The following is a 10473-nucleotide window of genomic DNA, read 5'->3' on the forward strand; positions in this document are numbered from 1 at the left end:
TGTCCTACAAATGGAGCCCGTTTGAATGAAATTCCCCCTCCCATCCTCCCCATCCCGGGACTCCAGGAACCTTTGTGGGAAGATTTTTGGGGTGGTAGAACGTGTAGACAGTCTCTCCCCGTCTGCCCAGGCTGGCTTAGAACCTTGATCCTCAGATCTCAGCCTCCTGAGTAGCTGGGGTGAAGGCGGGAGCCATCAGAGTCTGGTTCCTTTAAAAACATTTCTTTTTTTTTGGGGGGGGGGTCCAGTCGTGGGGCCTGGGCGCTGTCCCTCAGCTCTTCAGCTCAAGGCTAGCGCTCTACCACTTGAGCCACCTTCCCAGCCCCCAAAACATTTCTTTTCATTAGCACATATTTATTGTACAAAGCAATGGCATTCTTAGGGCTTAATCTGTATTTTCAATTTTGGGAGGAGCAGGGCAGGGATTCGAACTCGGGGCTTTCTGATGGTGGGACAGATGCTCCGCTGTGAGCTGCAGCAGGACCACTCCCTCCAGAAGGACGCGGATGGGGCCAGTGGAGGACCCATGGGGTGGTGGACAGTTGCGTGGAGACGGGCCCAGGGCTCCGTCCTCCCTTGGTCTGGGCTATGGACCGGACGCGTGGCCCCGGACAGGCAATCGGGTCTCCCGGGGCTCCCGGCGACATTCCTCCTTCCGGGCAGCCCCTGAGTCAGCCATTCCAAAGAAATGGAAACTGCTAGATCAGGAAAACTTTCTTCCCCTTCCAGAACTTCCCTTCCGGGAACTTCCGTTCCAGGGTGCTTCCCCAGCTCCCCAGGGGACTGTGGGCGAGGTTTTCAATGACAGATCATCGCTTTCTCGGGAAGCAGCTACGTCCTGTGCTGTTTGCAAAGAATAGCTTACTAGGCTGGGTGCCTTGGCTCATATCTGTCATCCCAGCTACTCAGGAGGCTGAGACCTGAGGATCGCAGTTCAAGGCCAGCCTGGGCAGGAAAGTCCATGAGACTCTTATCTCCAATGAGCCACCAGAAAACCAGAAGTGGCATTGTGGCTCAAGGGGTAGAGCACCAGCTTTGAGCACAAAGAGCTCAGGGGCAGCGCCTAGGCCCTGAGTTCAAGCCCCAGGACCGCCCAAAAAGAAAAACAGCTCACTCACCAGCCAATTCTTCACCTAACCCACCCACAGGCAAACCCACCCGTGAGCAGGCTCCGAGCCAACCCCTCTGCGGGCGCAGTGGGAGGAGGCTCAGGTGGGCAGCGGGCACCTGGTGACCAACCCCCTCCCCCTCCCAAGCCGTGACCGCCAGGCCTCGGGCCATTTCCACGCAGGAATCTCCTTTCAGCTCGGTGGGCTGGCCGCCAGCCCAGGCCAGGCAACGGGCTGGCACCGGCCATCCGACGCTGGGCCCGTGGTGACCAGAGTTTCGGGGGCCCCTGCCAGGCGTGGATGGAGGCCCTGTGCACTCTCAGTCACGTGAGCCGTGACTCAGGCCTGGGAATGATCGGGGGACAGGTGAGCAGACGCAGAGCTGTGATTTGGTTTTTCTTTTTTTTTAATTTTCTGGGTGGGGCCCCCCCGGGGCTGGGCCCCACCAACGCCCTGTTCTCCGGGCTTCCCTGACCCTGTTATGCGAGTAATAAAAAGCTGTAAAATCTGCCCTTGTGTCTCCCCCTGGGCTCCAGGGTCCCAGAGACTGGCTGCCCGAGCCGGAGAAAGGAAAGAAGAGAGAAAAACTGCCATCCCTCCACTTCCTCTAACGACCCCGCTTGGTGTCCTGGTGTCCGCTCCACCCAGCTCTGCTAGACGGAGCGGAAAATTCCCTCCCCACTGCAGGAATGTGGAAGGGGTGGACTGGGAGGGGAGGGAGGCCTGGCCTGCGTTTCCGTTCCTCCTCTGCCAGCCTCCGCCCCTGGCTTATCCCAAGCAGGAGTTCAGGCGTTATTTCCTTTGCAGGGGTGCTGGTGGTGGTGGAGAGGGGGTGCGGGCTGCCCAGCCCCCCCCACCGCCCGCCCCACCCCACTTTCCACAAAAGAGCCAGGCATACAGCTGCTGCTGGGAGTCTTTGCCCCACGCCTCTGTTTCCTCTGGACCCGTGACCCGGCAGATGTTCAAGTCTGTGCCAGGGTGTGGAGTTCTGTAGTTCCAGACAGGGAGTCCTGGACACCGGCGGTGGGGATAGGGCGGGGGGGCGGGGAGGGGTTCTCTGTTAGTTTGACGTCTGAGAGGTTCCTCTACTCCGAGACCAGGAGTTATTTGGAAGGGAAATAATAAATGTATTCAAAAGTGCAGAAAATAATGGTTACATACTTTCAAGAAGGGGTTTGTAACTTCTGTTCTCTTAGGTTTTTGTTTTTGTTTTTTTGGGCAGTCCTCAGGCTTGAACTCTGGGCCTGGGAGCTGTCCCTGAGCTTCTTTTGCTCAAGGCTAGTACTCTACCACTTGAGCCACAGCACCACTTCTGGCTTTTTCTGTGTAGGTGGTACTGAGGAATCGAACCCAGGGCTTCGTGCATGCTGAGTGAGCGCTCTACCACTGAGCCACCTTCCCAGCCCCTCCCCTAATTTTTCAAAGTGGTATGTGTGTGCATGCGTGCGTATGTGTGCATGTGTGTCAGTGTATACACACATGTTCATGTGTGACATGTATATGAGCATGTGTGTGTGTGCACATACATGTGTGTGATTCTGGGGTTTGAATTCAGGGCCTCATACTCACCAGGCTGGTCGGTGCTCCACCTCTTCAGCCATGCCCTCAGCACGGGCTTTAGCTGCTTTTTCTGGATAGATAGGGCTTCACGCTTTGCTGTGTTTTGTTTCCCCAGCCAGTCTTGGGCTGCGGGGGGTTTACAGTTGTGAACTACCCTGCCCTGCAAGCTTGTTTCTGGAGATGGGGTCTCCCCACTGAATTTTGGTCCCCGCTGGCCTGCAAATGGGGTCCTCCGGATCTCCACTTCCTGAGTAGCTGGGATGACAAGCAGGAGCCACCTCTCCTGGATTCCTGCACTCCCTCCCCCCACCCTGTTTGGCAGTCTTTGTGCTGGCCAGGATCGAACCCAAGGCACTGTGGACAGCAAGCTGGGCTGGGCCTAGGTCCTGACTCGGTCTTGCGGGCATCACGTATTCATAAGCTTTGGAAAATAAAAGTACAAATAAGGCTGGGAAGGTGGCTCAGTGGTAGAGCGCTTGCCTCACACACATGAGGCCCTGGGTTCGATTCCTCAGCACCAGATAAACAGAAAAGCCCAAAGTGGCACCTTGGCTCAAGGGGTAGAGCGCTAGCCTTGAGCTGAAGAGCTGAGGGACAGCGCCCAGGCCCAGAGTTCAAGCCCCATGACCACCACCACCAACAACAAAAGTACAAATTAAACTCCAACATCAAACCAAGAGTCTGTCCCTTGCAGGGTGTGGGGAGGCCTCCCTGTAATCCCGGCTGCTTGGGAGCTGTCAGTCAGAGGCTGGACACAAAGAAACAGTGCAAGATCCTGTCTAAAAACTAACCTGAAGAGCAGGCAGGGCCCTGGCAGAGCGCCTCAGGTGGTAGAGATCTTGCCTGTCAAGCTCCAAGACCTGGGTTCAAATCTCGGTACCGGAAAGAAAACAAAAAGCAAAAGCCCGTCCCTGGCAAAGGTACCTGCGCGGGAAGTCCCCCCTAGAAACTGAATGGCTTTGCTGATCAGCCAGGGCCGCCTCCTGTCCCCTCCCCTGCTGCCCCCCCCCCGGCGGGGCCAAGGTCCAGCCCGGCTCTGGGGCGTGCCGGTGACGTGTGGGGACACAGGTCCAGTTTGGGGTGCAGAGGGCAGGAGTTCCGGGCCAGAGGCCGCAGCCCTGCAGGGCTGGGGCGGGCTGGGCTGCAGCAGGGTGGGGCGGGCAGGCGGGGCTCTGCCTGACCCAGGACTCAGGTGACGAGGCTCGGGGTCAGGCAGAGGCAGGGAGGCCTCTTGGGGTGGGGCGGGGGAGGCTCTTGTCTGCCCTCTGCCTCTCAGGCCTGAGCTCCATGGCCGTGTCCCCCCCCCTCCCTCCACTGTCCCTAAGACACTGTGTCTGAGGCTGGCACTCCAACATGGGAGCCACAGCTCCATATCCGGTTTTCTGGTGGTTCACTGGAGATCAGAGGCTCATGGACTTTCCTGCTCGGGCTGGCTTTGAACCACGATCCTCAGATCTCAACCTCCTGAGTAGCCGGGATGACAGGTGTGAGCCACGGCGCCCGGCAGAGAAGAGAGCTCACATGCCAGCTGAGGGCGTGACGTGCACCAGAGGCCCATGGTGGGGGCTCTGTGAGCAGCACCCCTAGCCCGGGAGGGGGGAGAGGGGCCGCCACTTTTGCCAAAGGTGTAGAGAGAGACGGGCCAGTTGGGGTTTTGTAGAGGAGAGAGGCGTTGGTTTAGACTCTGATCAGTTTTGGATGAGAGAGCCAGGACTGTGGAGGAGACACAGAACTCAGCCCCGGGAAGGAATGGGGGGGGGGGGGAATCCAGGAGCTCTTCAACCCCAAAGTTTAAGGTTTGTTCCGCAGAGCCGCGGGATCATCAGGTGATGGAGACAAAAGCCTGTGGTCGCTTGAAATGACCGTAGAGGACCAAAAATATGCAGAAGATGCCACGTGATATCGCTACACCTACGGCCGTGGTAGCTCACGCCTGTAATCCCAGCCGCTTTGGAGGCTGAGTTCTGAGGATCGTGGTTTCGGTGGGAAAGACCCTTGTGTCCAATTATCTACCCAAAAGCCAGATGTGGAGCTGTCGCTCAAATGGTGGAGCACCAGCCCTGAGTGATACGGCTCAGCCATGGCACCCAGGCTCCGAGTTCGAGCCCCGGAACCAGCTCAAGTGCACACGAAATGATAGTAAGACAGAAGAGTGGGTGCGTGGACACCCTGGCCACCTCGGAGCCTTGACCTATTGAACCTTGTGCCCCAGCCCCCGCCGGTCTCCCCTGTCACCCTGTCTCCTCCCTGCCTTCCTCCTAGTTTCCATCCCTCCCTGTGGTTGCTAGGCAACTCGGCCCAGGTGGTACCCAGCCTGGAGAGCTGCCCAGCTCGCCCTCCTCTGGTGGCCTGGCTGGGAGCTGGGCAACAGGTTGAAGGTCAAAGGCAGCATCGTGTCTCCCGTGGCGTTGTCTCTCTGAGGTATGAGGCTGACTCAGGAAGAAAGCATCTGACAGCAGGGTTGGGGTGAAGCGAGCCTTCATGGGGCCCAGGCCCCACGTGGTCCCCTCCCTCGGGCTGGGCAGGGCGGGGCGGGGCGGGGGAGCCGGCCCAGCTCTGTGCAGCTCAGGATTGTCCATCTCCCCCCCTCCTGGGGGGCTGGGGAATGCACCCCACATTGGAGGGCATCATGGGAGGCGAGTTGTTGTGGACTTGGGGTTCATTTTCCTGGGGTTTTTAGACACCCCCTCAAAGACCAAAGTTGAAGATTCCCCTGGGTAGGCCTGGTCCGGCTTTGTCTCTGCAGGCACAGGGTGGGAGCCAGGCCCACTCCAGAAGTGTCAGCTGCTCCCCTAAAACGATGAGCCCCCCGGCTCCCGCCCATCACCCCAGCTCCTCAGGAGGCTGAGATCTGAGGATCGCAGTTCAAAGCCAGCCCGGGCAGGAAGGTCCGAGATTCTCCGATCTCCAAGAAACCATCAGAAAACCCGAAGCGGTGCTGTGGCTCAAGTGGTAGAGCGCCAGCCTTGATCAGTGAGTTTTCTCTTTCCTGGAGCCCTTAGTGATGGCAAAGGTACTGTGGCAGGGAGGGGCTCAGGCATGGGGTGTGGACAGAGTACACGCACAAGACCGCGTGACAGCGTGGTGCGTGTTGTCTCTCTCAGGACCAGCAGCGCAGACCTCCTCCGGGTGGTTGGTAGACACGAACATGCTAAGTTGGGCATCAATGGCTCACGCTTGTGGTCCTAACTACTTGGGAGGCTGAGATGGGAAGAATCCAGGTTAGAGGCTAGACTGGGTCTACATGAGAGCCCCCCCCCTTCTCAATCCACAGCTGGGCACAGCGTCCAGCTGGCCTTGCGGGAGGTTGAGCTTAAGAGGTCATGGGTCATGCTGGGTTCAGGCCCAAGAGCCCTCAGGACTCCATCTCTGTGGAAGAAAGCTGGGTGTGGTGGCGCACGCCTGTCATCCTAGCTACAGCGGGAAGTGAAAAGTAGGAGGATCACGTTCCTGGAGCCTGTATGGGCAGGAAGCGAGACTCTATCTAAAAAAATAACCAGTGCCAAGCAAAGCTCAGTGGTAGAGCAAGTATGAGATCCTGAGCTGTAAACAAACACTGGGGGTTTGGGGGGGAGGAAGAAAAGAAGGTCGGAAGGAAGGAGGGAAAGAAGGAAGGAAAGAGGGAAGGAAGGAAGGAAGGAAAGAGAGGAAGGAAGGACAGAAGGAAGGAGAATGTAAGCGGTCTCTCAGTACTAGATTGGCCCTGTCCTATTAGAATGTTGGGGTTCTCATGTTCCCCACATTTCAGAACCACCAGTTGCACCACCTGCCATCTACTCGGCGAGAGCCTGGAGTTGTGGGCAAACTCCTGAGTTCCAGAAACTTCTACCTTTCTCTGCTCTGCGGTGCATCTAGGAACCGTAGCCTGGAGTCTTTCCTGGTTTGGAAGGCGGTGGGCAAACAGCCCGCGCCAGCCTCCTCCCGGGGCCTCGTGTGCACACATCCCAGATCCCAGATGACCTTGTCTTCTTCAAGGTCACCGGCCCCTCATTGGACTCCACCTCAACGCGAATGCTCGTTTTTCGTAGTTTTTAGTTTTGCTCGTGGTGAGGTCTAGGGCCTTCAATCTGTGAAACACGAGCTGAAGAAAATAAAAAATTCTTAAAAGGAAGAGAGAGCCACGAAGAAGCCAAGTGTCGGGGCGCGGGCGGGGCGCAGGGAGCATCCCTCGAGGCCCCACCAGAAAGAGGGGCCCGCGCGCCTCGGGTTTCAAAGACAAGAATGTGGGCAGACAGACGTCTTCCTGGGGAGAATGACCTCCAGATGTGGGCCTCGCTCGCTCATTCCTCCAGATGTGAGGGCATGGGGGTGGGTGGGAGGAGGAGGCAGAGCGCGAGACGCCTGGCCTGGCTGTAAAACCAAGTGGAAAAACCTTCCTCATCCACGGGGGGGGGGGGAAGGGGGGGCCAGAGGGCGGGCTAAGCCAGAACAAGAGCAAGCCTTCAGTGTAGGCGCGGGCAGAGAGAGGCCCGCACAGGGGAGGCTGGTGGAGGGGAGGCTGGCGGAGGGAGAGGCCACACCTCTCAGGGGCGGCACCCCAGGGCCCCCTCCTCCAGGCCACAAGCCCCAGGGACTCACCCTTCTTCCCCCCCACCCCTCCTGGGAAGATAGGAGCCATGCTGGGCAGAGGGAGGGAAGGGGCTGGGGTAGGGCCGGCCGAGGCCCCCCCCCCCAGTTCTCTCCCACCGTAAATGAGTTTGGCTCCTCACCACGGTCCAGTGCTCTTCCCGGGCTCTTACCACCAGTCAGCTCTCCACACCAAAGCCAGACACTTTTTTGGGGGGGAGGGGGTCAGTCCTGGGGCTTAAACTCAGGGCCTGGGCGCTGTCCCTGAGCGCTTTCTCTCAAGGCTGGTGCTCAACCACTTGAGCCACAGCGCCACTTGCGGTTTTCTGGTGGTTCACTGGAGCTCAGAGTCTCGTGGACTTTCCTACCCCCGGAGTTGGCTTTGGACCTCGATCCTCAGACCTCAGCCTCCTGAGTAGCTGCGGTGACAGGCGTGAGCCACTGCATCCAGTAAAGGCCCTTCAGTTTGTTTCCCCCTGGCCCCCCTGTCCCCCAGTCTTCCTGACCCTTTGAGGGGCGGCTCCTCCCGGGTCGGTCCCATCACACAGAGCGGACGTGTGGGGGCACGCACCCCACACTCCTTTCTGCCTCCTTCTAGAAGTGACTGCAGAGCCACCAGCGGGTCCCCCCCCCCGCTGATCTCATCACCTTCCTGGGACCCCCGCAACTCCAGGGCGGTCCCCAGGGGATATCCTGAGCCCACCCCTCCCTCACCTTCCCCCATAGATCAGGAGGAATGTAATGTTCTAGAAGATTCTTGGGGTAGGGGCATCCAGAAGACTCCCGAACCCTTGGGCCGCACTGCTGCAGCTCCACGCCACGCGTGTCGGGGCCTCGGTGCTACCCTCCCCGTGTGCAGCAAGAAGGACGGAAGGCCGGGACAGCCATGGGTTCAGCCAGCCACCCCATAGACCAGGATCTGTTGCGTTCCGGACACCAAGTTGGGGGCCGTGATCTCCAGCGGGGAGAGGATGCGGGGTGGGGGTGAGGGGGCTCAGATTCAGGGCATCTACACCCTCACCGGTCACCGACTCTGTATGGGGTCATCTGAGAGACACCGGGAGGGCGTGGCGGTCAGGAGACCGGCTGGCCCCGCGATCGGACAGCCAACTGGCCAGCCAGCTGCCGAACTGGCTCTTTTCTAGAATGTACCATGGTGGCCTGGTCCACCCAGCCAAGATTCACATCCAGGTCACACACCCTGGTGAACCTGTGGCGCTTTAGTCAAACATCAGGTTCCCGCCCGGCTTTCTGTCGATAAAAATGAAAAGAAAGAAACAGTCAAAACGAAGAACCTTTCGCACGTAAGACACGTGTGTCAGCGCCTCACGTCTGTGACTGCGATCTGAGGACCACGGTTCAAAGCCAGCGGGGCCAGACAGGTCTGTGAGACTCCTATCTCCAATAAACTACCAAGAAAACACAGAAATGGAGCTGTGGCTCAAGAGGTCGAGCGCCACAAAATCGCAGGGACAGCGTCCAGGCCTGGAGTTCAAGCCCCAAGATTGGCCAATGCATGCACACGTGCGTGTGTGTGTGCACACACACACACAAACCACAAAAACAACATGGTTGGTGTTGTGATACACAGACCTGTGAGCCCTGGCCCTGAGACTCCTCCCATGGAGGCCGAAGCTGTAACACCTGGTGTACAGGTGTGCATGCGTGCACACGTGTGTTGGCTGGTATCAGGAAGATGGCCTCCAGTAAACCACCAAAAAGCTGGAAGTGGAGCTATGGTTCAAGTGGTAGAGCACCCAAGCAGAGGGTGGAGGGATAGCAATTCAATCCTCTTCGGCCAATCCCTAACTTTGCCCCCAGTTTCACCTCCAAATGAAGGATATAACTTTTGTTCCCCCACCCCTTTTTTATTTGATGGTACCAGGGACCAAACTCAGCCTTGCACCTGCTAGGCATGTCCTCTACCGCTTGAGCCACGCCTCCAGCCCTGCTTTGTGTTCATCTCACTTTGTGTCCAGGCCAGTCTGGACTGCGATTCTTTTCCATCCCCCTGATCGCTGACATTACAGGCATGTACTGCCATGCTGTTGTCTCTGGACGTTGCTGGACGTGGAGCCTCATGAGCCTTTCATGCCCGGGCTGGCTTTGAACCTCGGTCTTCTCGTCTCTGAGGAGGGAGGCGTAGCGGCTCCAGGCTAGTGATTCTCATCGCTGCTATTGCCTCTCGCAATCCCATAACCCCATAAATGAAGCTGGTCACCCCGAGGTTGTGAAAATCTCATCTGGCTGGGAGGGACGTGGGCACTGGTCAGCGTGGAAACTCCAGCCCGGGGTGGGGTGCATGACTAAACGGCCGGGTCATCAGCACGTTGGGCTCCGGTGTTGCTCAGGGTGGGCTGGGGAGGTCCTGATGGGGCCTTCCTCCCCCACCTCCCTCCCTCCCGGCCGCCTGGGACCTCAGGCGTGTGCGTGGGTGAATGACCGGCCTGGGTTTCAGCTCACTCACGCAGCGTGGCACAGGCCTGTGTAGTTTCAGCGTGGTGACTCTCCCCGCTCTCTCCTGGTGAAGTTTCACGCTTCACCCACTTAACATGACTTTTGTTTGTTTGGCAGGACCTGGGCCTTGAACTCAGGGCCTGGGCGCTGTCCCTGAGCTCTTTCACTCCAGGTGGGTGCTCTACCACTTGAGCCACAGCTCCCACTTCTGGTTTTCTGGTGGTTCGTCAGAGATATGAGTCTCACAGACTTTCCTACCTGGGTGGGCTTTGAGCAACCATCCTCAGATCTCAGCCTCCTGAGTGGCTGGGATGACAGGCGAGAGCCACGGGCGCCTGGCTTGGTGTTTTTCTTTTAAAAAGTATTTGCACCGTGCACGTGGGCTTTACATATGGCCCGCTGAGTGTGCGTGCGTGCGCATGTGGCGGTATATGCGTGTGAGCATGTGTGTGACTTTGTGCGTGTGTGTCTGCATGCATGCATATGTGTGTGTATTTATGTGTGTGTGAGCGTGTGTGCATGCATGCATATGTGTGTGCATGTGTGTGTGTATTTATGTGTGTGTGTGAGCGTGTGTGCGTGCATGTGTGAGATCTGGGCACTCTCCTCTCGATTCTTCCCCCCTCTCCAGACGCAGGAGATGACCATGGGAGCTTGGGCCCCAAGGCCTCCCTCTGTCCAACCAGAGTTGGCTTGTCTCTGGGCAGGGGCAGCTGTGGGGGAGAGGGGGGGAGAGAGGGAGGGGGAGATGGAGGGGGGAGGGAGGGAGGAAGGGAGAGGG

This window comes from Dipodomys ordii, unplaced genomic scaffold (assembly GCF_000151885.1).
Source record: "Dipodomys ordii isolate 6190 unplaced genomic scaffold, Dord_2.0 Scaffold81, whole genome shotgun sequence".
Taxonomy (NCBI): Eukaryota; Metazoa; Chordata; class Mammalia; order Rodentia; family Heteromyidae; genus Dipodomys; species Dipodomys ordii.